The sequence below is a fragment of the Myotis myotis genome, unplaced genomic scaffold, assembly GCF_014108235.1.
Source record: "Myotis myotis isolate mMyoMyo1 unplaced genomic scaffold, mMyoMyo1.p scaffold_m19_p_16, whole genome shotgun sequence".
Classification (NCBI taxonomy): Eukaryota; Metazoa; Chordata; class Mammalia; order Chiroptera; family Vespertilionidae; genus Myotis; species Myotis myotis.
The window spans coordinates 28,083,097-28,094,721 of NW_023416320.1; the positions used below are offsets into that span (position 1 = coordinate 28,083,097).

Below are 11,625 nucleotides of genomic sequence, written 5' to 3' on the forward strand. Positions count from 1 at the left end.
ATGGTGTGAGGTCCAAGGCATGATTTCTAGGTTTACACCCCCATTACCCTGACTGTGACTCATAACACCTCCCCCCGCCTGGTTTTAGCCATTGCACTAAACAAGAAAAGCATAGTTACCGATGCAATATCTGCAGAGCAAAGATGTTTAACAAAAGAGATTAACATCAAAACTAATTAATCAACGTGATAAGCAAGTATTACCAGAACAGTACCAACACAATTTTCTCTTGTGTTATTATTGCAGCCTGTCACCTACTCTGTTATTAGAATTTCGGAAAATGTAAGGTTTCGTGTTTTTATTATACACTCGTCTACAAAATTAAGCTGGTAGCCCCCTTCTCTCTCTATTGCTTGATTTGCATTAAAATGGAAATAATCAAATTCTTATTTCATTAAATGCTACAAGTATTAACAAATGGAGATGTTGAGTTTAAGCTAATTTAATCTAACTGTTCTGGTGGCATTCTGGTATCAAATCAACACAATTATTTCAAGTTAATTCATTATCAGTAAATTCTAAAACAACTCCCAAGTATGCGGAAAATGTAGTTCGGGTTTCTATTATTTTAAGAGATACCTATGTGATTACAAACCAGTAGAACATGTCTTAATCAACACAGGCATTTCAACCCATTGTAATTCTGGACGATGAGCCTTGTGTTTGGGTGTGTTAGGTACTGTTGCATTAACTTAGCAACTGACCTTTGACCTGTGGCTTCCAGTGGTCGGCAAACTGCGGCTCCTGAGCCACATGCGGCTCTTGGGCCCCTTGAGTGTGGCTCTTCCTAAGCCTTAGGAGTACCCTAATTAAGTTAATAACAATGTACCTACCTATATAGTTTAAGTTTAAAAAATTTGGCTCTCAAAAGAAATTTCAATCGTTGTACTGTTGATATTTGGCTCTGTTGACTAATGAGTTTGCCGACCACTGATGGCCCTCTGGAAGTTCTTATTCTGTTTAAGTTGGGAGCAATCGCACATGTCCTGTAAGCAAAGGAGGTCTGTCAGCTAGTCAGAGAATTGTCATTTTATCTCCTTCTTTCAAAGAACTAAAATAGTTGACTTCCTTTAGTAACCCCTCTAATGTATTGTACATAGACAGGGAAACAGATCTCTGACGTATGTTGCGAAAGCCCAGGGTGCAACATTTTCCTTGGTCTGAATCAGAAGCTTGGTGTTGTGTGAAAAGAAAGAAACCTCTCCTGCCCCGAGAAAGGGGAAGGGGGCAAGCCAGCCCCACGCAGACAGCAAGCCTCCATGTCACAAGCTGCGTATTGCTGATGCCATCGATTCCCTTCTCTTTTACAGAACCGTCTGGGAACTTGTCAAGCTTTACTGAAGGTGATTTGCGTTCGTTCATTCAACAGACCCTTGAATCTTGCAAATTCTTGACTTGTAATATGGTAGCCAAGCCACTGCAAGGGAAAATCAATCAGTTAGTGGGAAGGGGCCCTGCGCTCTGTGCTGTGTGGTGATGTGCCCGGCCGGCCAAAGAGAAAGACCCCGGTGAAGTAGAGCACTTGGGAATTCCTGCTCCTGCTTCCTCGTCATCCACGCTATGGATATTCACCCACTTCATTTGCTTTTGCCAGTAAGCACTGCTTTGAAAAAAAAAAGAAAAAGGATTCAATGGATTCCTGGGGCCTTGCATCACTCAGAAAATGGGTACTGGGTCATAGGGACTCACTTTCAATGAATACAAATCTACTTGTGTTTGAAAATGGAAAAAAAAAATGATATTGTCACCTGTTTCATGATTGATCTGTCTGGGTATAGCTGCTGCCCTTACTTCATTTCTTAGAAGTGCCGTTGTCAGCATTGTAATAACAAATTTATACAAATCAAATTTATAATTCCATTTCAGAGGTAAAATCTGCATGGCTGTAGCTATTGAATAATTTGACTCCTGCCTTGCTAGGTGGTGACACTGCCAGTTTCAAACGGAGATGCATTTGTATGTAGAACTGGCTCTCCTGTTGCTTCGACCCTGGCAAAACCTTGGTTGTGACTCTAAAATCCCCGATCTCACATTCTCAGTTCCCGTATACGTAAACAGATCGTCTCCTAATTTAAAACCGTGCTTCTTTTCCACTTGCTTCTCTGTTTTTAAAGAACACTTTGAGCTGCAGGGTAAGAATGAGTCGAGTTCACGTTATAGTTTCAGAGTTTGCAACCAAGTCAGGCATCTATAAGGTGTTATGTTTTCTGTCCAAATGCCTTCATATAAGAATTTTAGGAGTTAACCATAAATGAATGAGTAAAAGTCATCTGATTTATCCACCAAACAATCTAAATGGAAAAAAAAATAAGAAAAAGAAGCAGGGGTCATTTTCCTTGTGTTTCAAAGATGTTTTTCCTGAGCGACAGTCCCCGTTTTAGGCGCCAGCGTCATGCTGCGTCCCCTCCCCTGGCAAGTCATTTTCAGAAGTGAAATTTAATGGTAATAAAAGTGGCCTGCCACCATGTGACTAATTTGCAGTGGCAAGGCAATGGAAACCAACACATGGAAGAAAATGTTCATTTCCTGAACTCCACAGCCAAAATAGGCACAAAAGGTACTCTAATCTACCATGAGTTGGTAATGATTGTGGAGACACAGGAGCAATAAACCGTCCTCTTCCATAAGGCTTATGAGTAAGCGTGCCTCTGAGTAGTGTTAGGACAGAAGGTTTCTATTCATGTGGAGGTCGGGGTGTGGAGATTGAAGAGGAAACCCGTCGGTGGGTCGTCAGGAATACTTGCCTTCTTCTAGAGCAGAGGTTCAAGGTGGCACTGCCGTTTAATAACCATGACAATAGATGTGTCTGTTTATGAAAGGCCAAAGCATGAGTGCGGTGGGAAGACAGAGGAGATGCCGTGGTTTCCTGTCTGAGCCTAACTCTGTCCTTAAGGAAACTGTCCCCCAGGACAACTCTCCTTGGACACTGCAGCTGCCAACAGCTTCTGGTGCGTTATAAGATGCGATAGGTTAAGGTCTTGTAAGTACTTTTGCTTGCAGGACATGATCCATCGAATTATCCCTCATTTTAACCACCGTGAGATTCAGGGTCACCATGGCCTTGCTCATTATCCCATTGTCAATAGTTCATGACATCACACGGACCTCTGTGTTCACATTCACTACACCTGGCTTGCACATATTAACTGACTCGTTTAAACGTATTTTGGGTCTTGATTCTGCCATCCGCTAGTCTGTGCATCGATCCCCATGTTGGAAAAATAATTCTTGTGAGAATGATTTTTAGAATAATGGAAGGGGGGAAAAACAATTTTTCAATGTAGACAAAATTACTAGACCATTGATAGCCCTAAAGCTCTGATTGTTCCTCACGATTAAGTTTCTTGTCACTGGGGGCTTTTAACATCTGAATTTTCCAGGTGGTTGCTAAGCCATCTTCACTAAACTGAAGTGGACACTATGGTGTTATTAAAAAACAAAGACTGTCCCCATGAATGCACATCTCCCCATGGAAGTGAAGCGTTAGGTCACCCAAGGAGTAAATTTGGTCTTTGTGATGTCAAACATCTGGATATTTGGGAACATCTAGGTGTTTGAATCACAGTTTTTCCTCTGGTTGTCGGGTGTTGCCTAGAGAGACAGAAAAGGCTCAGGTGTTGTAGGCATGGAGTTTAACTTCCTTGTGCAGTAATCTGCTGCTGGTGATGCTCTGCTGCTAAATAAAAGCTCTTTGTTGTGCAAAGAGAAGTAAATAATGCAGAGAAATGCCATTTGATGTTTATTTACTTTCAACAAACACATGAATGAAAGAGGTTTGAGAGGCTGTATTCACACGTGATTGCACCACAGGGCTGCTTCCGACACTCAGCCCTTCCTGGCAAGGAACCTTTTCATTCAGCCCGTTTCCATCTTTCATTATTTTATAGTTACCCCTCTGCTCTTCACATAAGGTTAGTCATTCACAATGTTTGACAGAATTGTTCAAGGGAAATACAAATTCGTTAACTTTTTATTCTTCAAATGGGAGTTTTAATTTTAAGAATTTCTTATATCTTTGGGCATAGAATAGTTTAAACTGCTTGATGCAGTTACTTCATGGTGAATTTTATAGTATTGATAGAAGTAAAATCTTTTTTTCCCCAAATTAAAAAAAAAAATACTTTTTTTTCTTGTGGCTTGATTGGTCGATGTCATTCTGATTGCCAAAGACCAACTGGTTATTGCATATTAGAATACTGGTGTTTTCTTTACAGTCACCATTAAAAGAAAAAAAATGATATCAAAGAGAAATTGATTTTCCAGAAAGGATGCTTGAGCTATTCATACAACTCTTATATTTATGATTCTTTGTGGACATTTCTTCCTTGTTTCCTCAGATTTGGCTCTGGATTGGTGAGCATGTGTATTTCCTCAAATTGTGTGCTTACCTTACTTACTGTTCTGAAGCTGGCCAGAGAAACAGGCAAACAATTCAGCCCAATTTTCTTTGAAGTGTGCTTATGTTGTAAAACTTTCCCCAGGGCATTGACAACAAGCAGGCACACGGACCACCGGGAGGGACTCAGCTATGCAAAGATCATGAGGGGATTGCCAGAGAATATCAAAATGTTTGTAGGTTCTTAGAAAGTGTTTTGGTTGTGTCAAATCCTACATTTAGTGCCAACTTAGAAAGACTTCATGGGGTAGGCAGTTCCCTTCCTCACTGAGCCCCTCCTGCCATCAGATGCAGAAGTTTCCCGAAAATCAAATGGCCACTCCACTTTGTGTACCAAAGGGCTCCAGCTACTGGTGTCATGGCTATGTGCGAACTGTGTTTTGTAAATTCTCCTTTGGGGGCAAGTCCGTTTGCTAGTCACACACCCTTCAAAGCCTCCAGGATCACAAAGCTGCTACCCAACTTAGCTTTGCTTTGCTTTTTCCTTGCGATTTTTACTTCACTGCATCCTTTTCCAAATCATTTATGCCTTCGTGTTATTGACAGGATGTTTAGTTCAATGCTTAGGTGAATTGGCAACAGAGAGACGATTAGTTGGCAACTACAAAAACCTGAGACATTCTTTTCCAGTTATCTCTTATGTGATAATTGAATGGAATTTATGGTTTAATAGAAAACTGAAAGTCCCTGTGTTGAATATAATTACTGTTTTGTTTTACTTTTTTTTATTTGAAAGAGAGAGGAAGGGAGAGAGAGAGAGAGAAAAAAAAAAAAAAAAAACATCAATGTGAGAGTGAAACATCCATCAGTTGCCTCCCTCACGCACCCAGACTGGGGATTGAACCTGCAACCTGGGGATGTGCTCTGACCGGGAATCGAACCCACAACCCTCCAGTGAAGGGAACAACACTCCAACCAACTGAGCCACACCATCCAGGGCATGTACTGGCTGTTTTAAATATGCTTAAATATATTCTATGACATGGTATCCTTTTACACTCTGGAATAGGTTCCTTTCTGGAGGGCAGGGCATGGAGGGGCTTGGTCTGGTGATGGAAGCACAGGGTCTGGGGGTCTGAGCACTCGTATCCTCATCCTTGGTTGGTCATTTTAACCTCAGAAACTCACATCCCACCTCATTTTTCCATTTTTTCATGCGTAAAAAGAGAGAATATTTATCTACCTACCTCATAAGGGTGTTGTGAAGAATACTTAGAGTTCTCAAAGTGCTTTGACCCTTGATAACTAGTATTCGCACAAAGGAGAACTGAGCACGCCCGGGAACAGGCTGTGGTGGAGGAGGTGCAGGCAGTTTGGAGCACAACAGCAATAACTCGCCAAGCAAAGAATACCATCATTCTTCATCACGTAGTGAACGCGGGAATTTTTCCTTCAAAGGTCTATGTACAAGTCTTTTCAATTATCAGCTTTTTAACGAGAAAATTAACTCCTTTCATACAGAGAAGCTTTCGTAGAGAACGACAATATTCCTCTGAGCCAAACTGAATTTTACAAAACATTTCATTATACGTGTCCAGAAAACTGGGCTCCTTCTGAGGCCTAAGGGGTCGGCGCGCCTGATCCCACGCTACAGTTTTCAGGGTGCGTGCGTGACACTCTGGTTCAACACTAATGATTGTCATGTGGTGGTGTGGAACCCGCTGTAGGGAAGGGAAAATTCTAATAGATATTATTCACATTAGGTTTGTGCGTTGTTTACAGTGAGATTCGCTTTCATCCCTAAGGTGACACGTCTCTCCCTTTACAACCCTTTGAGTGTAAAGCCTTATTTCTGCCTGGAACTCCTGAGTTGATGCATTTTCCAGATTATAAATATTTTAAATATTTCAGAGAAGTGATTACACAGGGCTTCAGCTACACATTGATACACACATGTACTCGCACGGACGTAGATGGGAATAACAGTAAAGGACAAAGAGTGGGGGAAACCATCACAGACACCATTCTAGACAACTTCCTCCCGAAGTCCCATGTTTTCTTTTTACCTAAGTGTGTGCTAAATAACTTGATTTGTCCATATTGAGTCATGGAGGCAATATTCTAAAGTAAAAACACACCCAGGGACTATACTAACAACACAGATAATGTTTTAATGCTGTGACTTCGTGGAGCAAAGTTGTGCATAAATATTGTCATTGTGCCCTTACTTAATAATTATATTCCTTTGCAAAACAAATTTGCAGGCTCTTGGAAATACAAAATAAGGTTTCAGAAAGTTTATTTCAATAAGAGGGTTAAAAAATCACGTTGCACCTGGAGCTGACACCACATCCACGTTCAACAATCTTCTGATTCCAAAATTCAGTTGCCAGGGATAGGTCAAACACTTAACATTTCAGATCGCTCACACATTTCCCATGCATGGTATTAAGCTTTCTGAAGCATGAATTTAACCCAAGCAATTATCTGATCCATTAACAAAAATTTGTGTCACTACACCAGACTTAGATAAATATTCTTTTTTCTAGACTCCAAAAATGAGTATAGAAGTGAGTCGAAATAATGTGGGCTTCGTTTCCCCCCAGGTACCATCATCAACACTTTTTCAACAAAAAGTGCAGCCGAATATCCTTTGCTACAAAGGGAAATATCCATGTCTTTCCTTTGTTTTTACACAAGAAAACTGAAATTGACTAGACGTGAGGGTCTGGAAACAAGAATAGGTGTGGCAGCTTTTCAGGCGGACTGGCTCAGGTGGGAGAAGGGCAGTGGGGTGAATGTGTCATTGGGAGATTTTTCCAGAAGGGGGCAAAACAGAATCAAACAGTGTGAGAGCTGGACAATTCTTTGAAATGGTAGAATCTTAATTCTAGAGGAAAAAACAGGGGGATACAACATGTTATTAGATATAAGCTATACATCTAATTACTGGGGGAAAGGACATTTGAATGCCCCATACATTTTATTCCTTTTAAGGCTTTCCAGCCCACGTGAAAATTTCCAGAGTCTTGCCTGAAAACCAGAGACTCTTGAAAACGATTTTTTAGCAAAGATAAATGTGATTATACTGCTATGGCTCAGCCATTATGTAGATCATCACGTGTGATGCTCTTTTAGATGTTGCTATCAACTTTCATGGCTACTTCCAGTTAACATTCTATCCCTAAACAAGTGGTAAAAACATATGAAAAATTCTCATTTGCTCAAAAAATAGTGTTTTCCATCTTCTTTATATCCATACTGCTGTCATAAAACTCCTTTCCTGTCTAGAGGGTAGGAGATAGCTGAAAGACGAAGCTTTTGGTCGATTGCTCATGACGCTCTCACCTGATGCCTCACTTTAGTGAAGGGGGCAAAGAGCAGAGAGAGGCCCTTGGGTGGAGAACTTTGCCGCTGCCAAATTGTTTCTGCTATTCTTTTCAGTTCCCAGATGAGATGATGATGAATATGCAAATTGGGTTTTTCCCTTTCTCAGAACAAGGAGGGTAACCAATGAGCCAGCGTCCCTCCCACTTTGAAACCAAATAGTACATTGAATTTAGGGCTAAGACAAAACTATTGTAAAAGCAAGAGCAAAAATTGTCCTTCCTATGGATACTGTTCTCGATTTTTATTAAATTCTTCTTGCAGTTTAGATCAGAAATTTCTAGGAATGATAGCTAATGCCACTTGGTTATAGCTCCAGTGCAGAAATGGTGAAAGCATGAGCTGCAAACAAAATCACTGGGGATACAGACTTCCTTTGTACTGACCAAGCAAATTGGAAACAAACGTCGCTTATCATTAATGTTCTGGTTTAATTAATAACATCTGATAGGAAAATAGAAGCATTTCTACCACAGCACCGTATAAACCTGCTTTCAAATGACAAGGATTTTTGCTACTGATGTTTGTCCTTCATTCTCCAGTTATTTTACGTAAATAAGTTTCACATCTAACTACCTCAGCTCGTGTTGTTTAATTTAGAAACATGAAGTCATGCACTTTGTAACCAACAAGTTTTTCATTTAAAGTTCCAAAAGGATACTCGGTGCAAAGCAATTTTCAAAAATGTGTGTATGACCTAAGCAACTCAACCTCAGGAGGTGCACTTCATTTTGTCCGTTTGTTTCTGTTGGATTTGGGGTAAAAATCCTCATTTCCACTCCACACCAAGAGAAGCTGCTCTATATTTGCTTAATTTGCCTTAAACATATTGTGCTCCTTTCCCTGTTCAATTTTTCTTTTTTTCATTTGAAACCTATCTCTGAAAAAGAAACTGTAACAGGTGGCAGACGAACCGCAGGCCTAAGAGAATGGACCGACCGTTTCTCAGTTCCCTGTTGTCGGCTCTCTGCATGACATTCTGATTGCCATTCCTGTGCTTCTCTCTTCCCCGCGACCATTACAGAAATCGGGTCCAAGAGACCCCGTGTGTGTGTGTGTGTGTGTGTGTGTGTGTGTGTGTGTGTGTGTGTGTGTGTTTAGGAACCGTGTGACATTCCCCCCACTACAAGCACAGTGCCTGGACCCGAATGACAACCTTGGCAGCTCTTGTGCTTTTACTTTGTGAACATTGTACAAATGTATTTGGCCTTTTATTCGAAATGAAGACTTAAACTAGTTACTAATTTTTTTCCTTCCTGTAAATATATATATTTAAACTCCATGTATCCAAGCATCCCTTTAGCATTCAGATGATAAGAGTGTCTTCATTGGCTGGAGGCCGCTGCCCGGGCCGCGGTCCCACGTGCTCTAGTTGAGAGCACAGTGTGTGGAGTATTTGATGTTCTGCAGTACCATCGTTCTTTTGGTCTGTTAAGTAAGTTGCAATTTGTGATGAAATGAAGTGGAAAGTAATGCTTCATAACGAACAAGTTTCCTTGGTTACATGATTTTTCTTGTAAAACTTTTAAAAAAGAAGAAAAAAAACTTGAAATTTTATATATTTGGATTTTGTAGATTTTTTTTATTTTATTGCAACACAAGGTACCAAAATCATTAAATAAAGTACACTGTGGTCATTTTAACAGAAGTCTGAGTTCTTCATTCTCTCTAAGTTTAGGAAGAGAGCAAGGCATTGTGGGGGTAAGACGGGAAGATAGGAGGAGAAAGCCATATCACAGACATGGTCTCAAGACAATATGATTGAAACCTTAAAATTAATAGAGCTGAGATCTGTCAAGTCGGAAATAAATTTAAATTATATAGATTTCTAGGATATGTCTCATTTATTTCTGAAAAGTGTCAAGAATGTGTGTCTAGAACCACTATTAAAACAAAGAGATGTTTCAGATTGCAAAGAGAATTAAAAATACAAGTAATTTGTTTAAACATTAATAAAAGGAAAAAATGTCAGTGAACACAAGCACTATTTCAAAAAATGATTGTGTCTAAGTGCCTGATTTTTCTACAAAAATGCTTTATGTAACTGTTTTTTCTTAAAATAATTTTTTGTTGTTGTTGTCCTACTGGTTTTTAAAAGCCTTCCTTTACAAAATGTTAAAAGGAACCCATAACATGAGCTCTGACTATATATGTACAAACTACTATGGATAACAAATAGGAACAGATAAAGAAAACTATTGGAACAAAGAAATGAAATTTCTTTTAAAGAATGTACTTGCTTCTTTTTTTAGAGAAATTTGTTAGAGTTTTCCTTTTTTTCTGACTATAATAGTAACACTTGCTAAGTGTAAAAATATTTGAAGCTCACCATTTTGATGTGCTTCTTTTCAGTCCTTTTTGTAAGCATTTATATTTTTTTACATTGTGGCTTTAACAATTTTTAAAAAAATTACAAGCATTTGATATGCATGTTATCAGGGTTATAAATATTAATAAAACACATTTTTTTTCTGAAAGAATACAGTCAAGTAGGGAAATGAGTCCAGGAACACTAATTATTATAGTATTTGGTGGTAAAAGCAAAAGTAGAGATCTGTGCAGGCTGTTCTGGGAACATCTAACATAGCCTGGAAGGGTGTGGGTGGGGGAGGGGGCCACACCATGGGGGGAGCCTCAGTCTTAAAACCAGTGGATAAAACAGTCCTCACCTCACCCTGGATGAACCAAAGACATGAACAAAACATGAATTTACACTGTGTTGAGCTACTGATATTTTGTGGTATTTGTTACAGCAGGTAACCTTTCCTGACTTTGCAAGGAGCATTTCAGGGATCAATGATGGTGCAATTAGCTGAAGGAGTGTAATTAGACTACTCTCTACCTGAGATTCAAAAATCAGTAAGAAAAGAAATGGCCCTTTGTCTATATTTTCACATGTTCTTTACAATGAGTGGGTATTGTTATTATAATCTGAAAACAAATAAAATGTATATTTAAAGGGAAATATTTTTAAAAGAAAACCACACCATATCCCTGAATTAGAAAACTTAATTTGGTAAGGAATGCAATTTGCCCCTAAGTGATCTGGAAACATAATACAACTCCAAACAAAGCCACAAAGATGTTTTATAAAACTTAACAAAATGATTATAAAGTTTATAGAAAGAATAAAAATATTAGAATAACCAAGTATTTTGTTTTCAAGTAAAAGTATTGACAGAATTTTGCCTTCCCAGACTATTATAAGTTGCATAAGGGTATACTACCAGCACAAGAATATATTAACAAGTCCAGAAATAGAATCTGTACATATTAGATAAATAAATTTAGTTTATGATAATTTTAAATCAACAGAAAATAGATAGTCTTAGGATAACCAGCTCACCACTAGAGACATCTCTTATCTCTTACCCCCCTCCCCCCAAATCAGAGCATATCCTATGTAATAAAAAGCTAATATGCAAATCGACAGAACAGCAGAATAACCAGTCATTATGACATGCCCTGACCACCAAGGGTCAGACACTCAATGTAGGATCTGCCCCCCCAGACTGCAAGAGGGCACAAGCAGGGCTGAGGGACTCCCCCCCTCCCCCCGCTCCCCGCCAAGTGCACGAATTTTGTGCAGCAGGCCTCTAGTAAAGATATAACCGCAAAAAAAAAAGAAATACAATTGCAAAAAGAATATATCAATATCACCTGAGATGGGAAATATTTCCTAAGTTTTATTCCAAATTTGAAAAAGAAAGGGGCGGAGGAAGAGACAGAGGGAAGAAGGAGAGAGGAGAGAGAAATTATAATTGATAAGGAAGTAGGCTAAGTAGTGTTAAGGCCCAGTGCACAAAATTCATGCATGTGTAGGGTCCCTAGGCCTGGCTGGAGATCAGGGCTGATCGGGGCCTTCCTTCCCCTGGCTGCCAGCTGCTAGCTGGGACCTTCCT

The 11,625-nt window shown here is 39.5% G+C and overlaps 1 protein-coding gene across 1 annotated transcript in view; it reads left to right on the forward strand.

The window, feature by feature from the left end:
• XKR4 (XK related 4) overlaps positions 1-5,149 on the forward strand; it is a 276,673-nt gene extending 271,524 nt beyond the window's left edge. Inside the window, exon 4 of the transcript XR_004972480.1 lies at positions 1,311-5,149. The gene's annotated coding sequence lies outside the window, so the exon portion shown is untranslated. The remainder of the gene's footprint in view (positions 1-1,310) is intronic.
• The last annotated feature ends 6,476 nt before the right edge of the window (positions 5,150-11,625 follow it).